This window comes from Crocuta crocuta, unplaced genomic scaffold, assembly GCF_008692635.1.
Source record: "Crocuta crocuta isolate KB4526 unplaced genomic scaffold, BGI_CrCroc_1.0 scaffold15, whole genome shotgun sequence".
Taxonomy (NCBI): Eukaryota; Metazoa; Chordata; class Mammalia; order Carnivora; family Hyaenidae; genus Crocuta; species Crocuta crocuta.
Genome location: NW_027530508.1, coordinates 1,167,495 through 1,173,625, shown reverse-complemented (window position 1 = coordinate 1,173,625; position 6,131 = coordinate 1,167,495). Strand labels below are relative to the sequence as shown.

The window sequence follows — 6,131 nt, the reverse complement described above, 5'->3', positions numbered from 1 at the left end:
AGGTATTTCTCAAGGCTATTTATACCATTTTTTTTCCACATAAACAATTTAAAAGATATCCTGTTGGAAAGTTGACTGAAATTATATTAAATTTATAATTTACTTTAGGGGGCTTATATTTTGTTTGTTCTAGTTTTATTTTATGCCATTCAGTAGGTTGTATACCTTTATTCTTTCATACAGTCTTTATACTTTCCTTTAACTTATTCCTAGTTATTATATGTATTTTTGCTCTTATTATGAATGGGATCTTTTCTTCGATTATGTTTTCTAAGGTTATTGGAAATATTTCTATGGTTATTCCTGGCATAGAGAAAAGCTACTGCTTTTTGTACATTTATTTTGGAACCTAACATGGAAATTTTTTTTAGGATAGGTGTGATTAAATGCCTACATAAATATAAATCTTAATAAAGCACTCACAGCTCTGAGCAGTGAGACCCCAAGAACAACTAGCTACAAAACATAAACTAAGGCAAATGAACACAGTGATTTTCAAATAGGCTTTTTACTTATATGTCACCTAAAATAATAATTATAAATATATTCTCACCAAATATAACTTTGCTTTGGACTAGCTGATCTCTGGCTCGTTGTTCTGCCAATAAAATAGCAAACTTACAAGTTGTCCCTCAAGACCCTGCCCAAATGGGACAGTGCCCAGACAGTATGTGCTTTAGAAGATGCAATCTTTTTATCTTCTAAGCACAACCAAAGATGGTCTCAGGAAGGAATTACAAATATAAGAAAACCAAGATACATCCCTGTTCATTTAGCTACGGCATAGGAAACAACTGCAGAAGAGATCATTCTCTCAGACCTGTGACTGAGGTTCAGCTAATGAGCCACAGTGTGGCCTCACTAGGCTGGCCAGGACCTGGCTCTACTGCAATAACTTGAGCCTAAAAGAATTAGATGGCAGGTTCTGTGTCTCTATTAATAGTCAGGAGCAGATGTGGAGCCTCTGCAGCTCAGTCCATAGCTGACTGTTCTCTACTTTGTCAGAGGCCAATAAAATCACAACACATCTATGACCAGTTAGATTTGGCATATTTCACTACTAAAGAATATAGGAATTTGCTTGAATATGTGTATCTCTGGAAGGATGCCTAAGAAATTGATAACATGAGTTGCTTTTGATGAGGGGACGAAGAATCTAGGAAGGACAAAATTTTCATTATATACAGAGTTTTTTACATCTTTTGAATTTAAGGTAAAAAAAAAAAATCCAGTGATGTATTTGCCTAGTATTTGTCTATGTCTATGTCTATGTCTGTAAAAGCTGGTAGAGCCAACAGTATAAAGGATTTAATGTTTATTTTTGAGAGAGACACACACACAGAGTGCAAGTGGGGGAGGGGCAGAGATAGAGGGAGACAGAATCTGAAGCAGGCTCCAGGCTCTGAGCTGTCAGCACAGAGCTCAATGCAGGGCTTGAACTCATGAACTGTGAGATCAGGACGTTAGCTAAAGTTGGATGCTTAACCAACTGAGCTACCCAGGCATCCCTGGTATTAAAAGACTTAAAGGGAGCAGGTGTTAGAAATCCATTTGTATAGAAGCATGGAATATAGGCATAGAATTAAGCATACATTTCCTGCCATATCCACAGTGCACCAGTGAATGTCAAGCATTTAGGTCTCCCCAAAAGCATCCCTATACCAGGGAAGAATACTGCCAAGTTTAGCAGAGAAACACTTTTTTTTTTTTTTAATTTTTTTTTTTTAATGTTTTATTTTTATTTCTAGGAGGGAGAGAGAGAGAGACAGCGTGAGCAGGGGAGGGTCAGAGAGAGAGGGAGTCACAGACTGAAATAGGCTCCAGGCTCTGAGCTGGCAGTCAGCACAGAGCCCGACGCGGGGCTCGAACCCACGAACCGCGAGATCATGACCTAAGCGAAAGTCGGACGCTTAACCGACTAAGCCACCCAGGCGCCCCTCAGAGAAACACTTCTTAAAACCACTTACATTCCTTGATTCTAAATCTATTCTAATGTACCAAAGTTATATAGTAATTTTAATTCTGTTTTCCCCATGTGACTTACTTAAGGGAAAGTACAAAAGTTTTACTCATGCCTAGTCAACATTTAAGTTCACCTGAAAAATCTTTTTTTTTAACTTTTTAAGTTTATTTATTTATTGAAAGAGACAGAGAGAACAAGAGGGGAGGGGCAGAGAGAGAGAGGGAGAAAGAATCCCAAGCAGGCTCCACACTGTCTGTGCAGAGCTGGATGTGGGGCTCAAACTCCCAAACCATGAGATCATGACCTCAGCTGAAACCAACAGCTGGACGCTTAACCAACTGAGCCACCCAGGTGCCCCTGGCTCACCTGAAAATTCTATTTCTCATGATAAGTCTGTAAATTGGCAGTCTTCTGAGCTTTGGTCAGCAAGATTTCCCTAGGCCCTGGTTATCCTTGAGTATAGGTAAGGTTATATTTCCATATATGCAGAGACCCAAACCCCAGAATGCAGAACCTCAGGTAGAGATCATGCCGAGGTGCTTTGTGTCTGAGTACCGAAGCTCCCACTCTTAGATGGTGCCACCACCTCACTTCCTTCAAAGTGCTCCAGTTTCTATCACTTTCAGAAATTTCCTCTGCATTCCCAGTCTTTTAAAATCTCCTCTGGTACTTGGCTACTGGAGATTCTAAGATATCAGGGCTCAAAAATCTTTTACCTTCAAAAGGCAAACAACTAGACAAGATAATTGGCTGGTATTCTGTAAATATTTCCCTAAATGCATCTTGTGTTATCTGAGTTACAAAGTCTAAGGTCATTCTTATCTTTTATCCTCCAGAGGATAGTTATTTCTAGTGTTAAACTGGTATGTAGGTATGTGAGCATTCTGTAAGTCTCATATCTAGAAAATAAGTACATGCCAAACTCTCAATCTGTAGGCAAAGGTTTGTTTTTTCTCTACAATAACTTCAGTTTTTCCTTTACTGAAACTTCTTCCTATTTGCAACACCCCACACCCTACCATTATTTGAAGAAGAGTTGCAGGAATAAAAAAAGAGGTATACAGGATTTGTTATAACCTATTTGTCTATTACATGAAATCTAACCTGAATCTTTCCATTTGGCCTTAATTTTATTGACCACTCCAGTATTCTTTAAAAAATTATTTTATTTTTTAATTATTTTTTCTTAGTTTGTCAAGTTGGTTTCCATATAATACCCAGTGCTCATCCCAACAAGTGCCCTCCTCCATGCCCATCACCCCCCACTTTTCCTCTCCCCCACCCCCATCAGTCCTTAGTTTGTTCTCAGCATTCAAGAGTCTCTCATGGTTTGCCTCCCTCCCTCTCCCCACCTATTTTTCCCCTTCTTCTCCCCCATGGTCCTCTGTTAAGTTCCTCCTAATCCACCTATATGTGCAAACATACGGTATCTGTCCTTCTCTGCCTGACTTATTTCGCTCAGCATGACACCCTCAAGTTCCATCCATGTTGCTACACATGGCCAGATTTCATTCTTTCTCATTGCCATGTAGTATTCCATTGTATAGATGAACCACATCTTCCTCATCAAGATAAAAAGCTTCTGCACGGCAAAGGAAACAATCACTAAAACTAATAGGCAACCAATGGAAGGGGAAAAGATAGTTACAAATGACATATCAGATAAAGGGCTAGTATCCAAAATCCGTAAGGAACTCACCAAACTCCACACCCAAAAAACAAATAATTCAGTGAAGAAATGGGTAGAAGACATTAACAGACACTTCTCCAAAGGGGACATCCAGATGGCCAACAGACACATGAAACGATGCTCAGTGTCCCTCCTCATCAGGGAAATACAAATCAAAACCACACTGAGATACCACCTCAAGTTGGTCAGAGTGGCTAAAATGAACAAATCAGGAGACTCTAGATGCTGGCGAGGATGTGGAGAAATGGGCACACTCCTACACTGTTGGTGGGAATGTAAACTGGTGCAGCCCCTCTGGAAAACAGTATGGAGGTTCCTCAAAAAATTAACAACAGAACTCCCCTATGACCCAGCAGTAGCACTGCTAGGAATTTACCCAAGGGATACAGGAGTGCTGATACATAGGGGCACAACATACCCCAATGTTCATAGCAGCACTCTCAACAATAGCCAAAACATGGAAAGAGCCTAAGTGTCCATCAACTGACGAAAAAAAATCTTAATGTTTATTTTTCAGAGAGAAACAGAGAGTGTGCAAGGGAGTTCAGAGAGATGGAAACACAGAATCTGAAGTAGGCTCTAGGCTCTGAGATATTAGCACAGAGCCTGATGCAGGCTAGAACTCACCAACCATGAGATCAAGACCGTTAGATGCTCAACCCACTAAGCACACTGTGCCACCTAGGTGCCGTGACCACTCCACTATTCTGATGACATTTTTCCCCTTAAAGGATGTACATTTTTTTATACTTTTACCACAGTGCTTAAAGGTGCTGTTATTGTTGTTTTTAAATTCTAACTAGTTCTTTTTAATAGTCTTTGTGTCTTTTACTCTTTTCAGCCCTATTATTGACAATTCCATTCCTTCTGCATTTCAGGGTCCCCCCCCCCCTTTCTTCTATTACCATTGTTTTCCCTGGGTTTGTACATAGCTTTTCTCTTTGTTGGTACTGCCCAAATTCTAAAATCAAGGCTGTAGTGCTATCTTTGCTCACCACAATTGAAGTCTGTCTATTTAAACATATTATATTTCAGGTATTTGTTATTTTGGTGCATCTCTTTTTACTCTGCCATATTCCCAGTAATTATTCTGTGTTGGCTCCATAAACACTTTTCCTCCATTTTTGTGTAATGATAAAGTCTCTATTTTCAGCTGAAATCATTCCATCAGATTTTTATGAGTCATTTTGATGATGATAAGGTATTCAAATTTGATGTCTTGTATTCCTTTATGTCCTCTGTCTTAAGCACAACCATACATATAATTTCACAAATAGTCTGCTTATCAGCACTAAATGACCAAATTCTATTTAACTCACATTCTTGTGGTTACGGATGGAACTCTTAAAAGAGTATGGATTGTAGAAAAAAGAGCAGAGTAATGCTGAGAGAGGAGTACAAAATGAGTACACAATACGAGTACAAAACAAGTTCAAAGAAGGAAAATACTCTCAGGTTAAACTTCACATCATAATTACAAAGGCAGTACAAAGAAATAAGATGTAATGAGTAGTTCTCATTCTTAGCATGAAACAAACCCTAAATGTAATACAATACCTGCTTACTTTTAAAACTAAGCTGATTCCCCCCCCACCCCACCCCCTGCTTCCCCACAAAACATGTTTTTTCTCACAACAAAAGAAATCAAAATGCAACAGGAAAGCAATGCCTACATCACTCAAAACCATACTCTAATTACCTGGGGATGTTTAATTTTCAACATCTCTCAAGTTTGATGAATGAGCCAGTGAGCCTCTTTCTTTAGAGCCAGATCTTATTCTACATTAATGGCTCATCATCTCCTGGGTTGTTGTACAGGTGGGCATAATAGACACCTGCAGAGCACAAAACAAATATAATTCTTAAAAATTGGTAAGTGCTTCTAGTTGCTGGAATAAATGTATTATTGTTGGGATAATGGTAATCTACTTATTTATTAGAATTAATAAAAAGATGGATCATGAAAAGAAAAATCTTCAGTATGAACTTTTAAAAATTTTGTTTTGATTATGTAATGGATATGTTATTGAGAAATGGTTATATCTTTTCTATTCCTTCAAGATAAACAACCTGATTATACAGAAGGAATTTTTTTTATATAAAATTTTTTTTTAATGTTTTACTTATTTCTGAGAGAGAGAGAGAGAGAGAGAGAGAGAAAGAGAGACAGAGTGAGCAGGGGAGGGTCAGAGAGAGAAGTAGATACAGAATCTGAAACAGGCTCCAGGCTCTGAGCTGGCAGTCAGCACAAAGCCCAATGTGGGGCTTGAACCCACAAACTGTGAGATCATGACCTGAGCTGAAGTCAGACGTTTAACTGACTGAGCCACCCAGGCACCCCTACAGAAGGAATTAAAATGATTATTATTTGCAGATGATAGTAAAATAAAAAATAATACTTACTAATAAATATACACAATCTATATTAAGAAAATATGAAAGATACAAAAGAAGATGTAAATAACTGAAAATATATAT

General features: G+C 38.3%; 1 protein-coding gene across 1 annotated transcript in view; it reads right to left on the bottom strand.

Moving 5' to 3' along the window:
* The window catches only part of RNF24 (ring finger protein 24), a 49,729-nt gene extending 44,284 nt beyond the window's left edge, over nucleotides 1-5,445 (bottom strand). The window contains exon 1 of the mRNA XM_077766928.1: nucleotides 5,353-5,445. The gene's annotated coding sequence lies outside the window, so the exon portion shown is untranslated. The remainder of the gene's footprint in view (nucleotides 1-5,352) is intronic.
* Nucleotides 5,446-6,131: the final 686 nt, after the last annotated feature.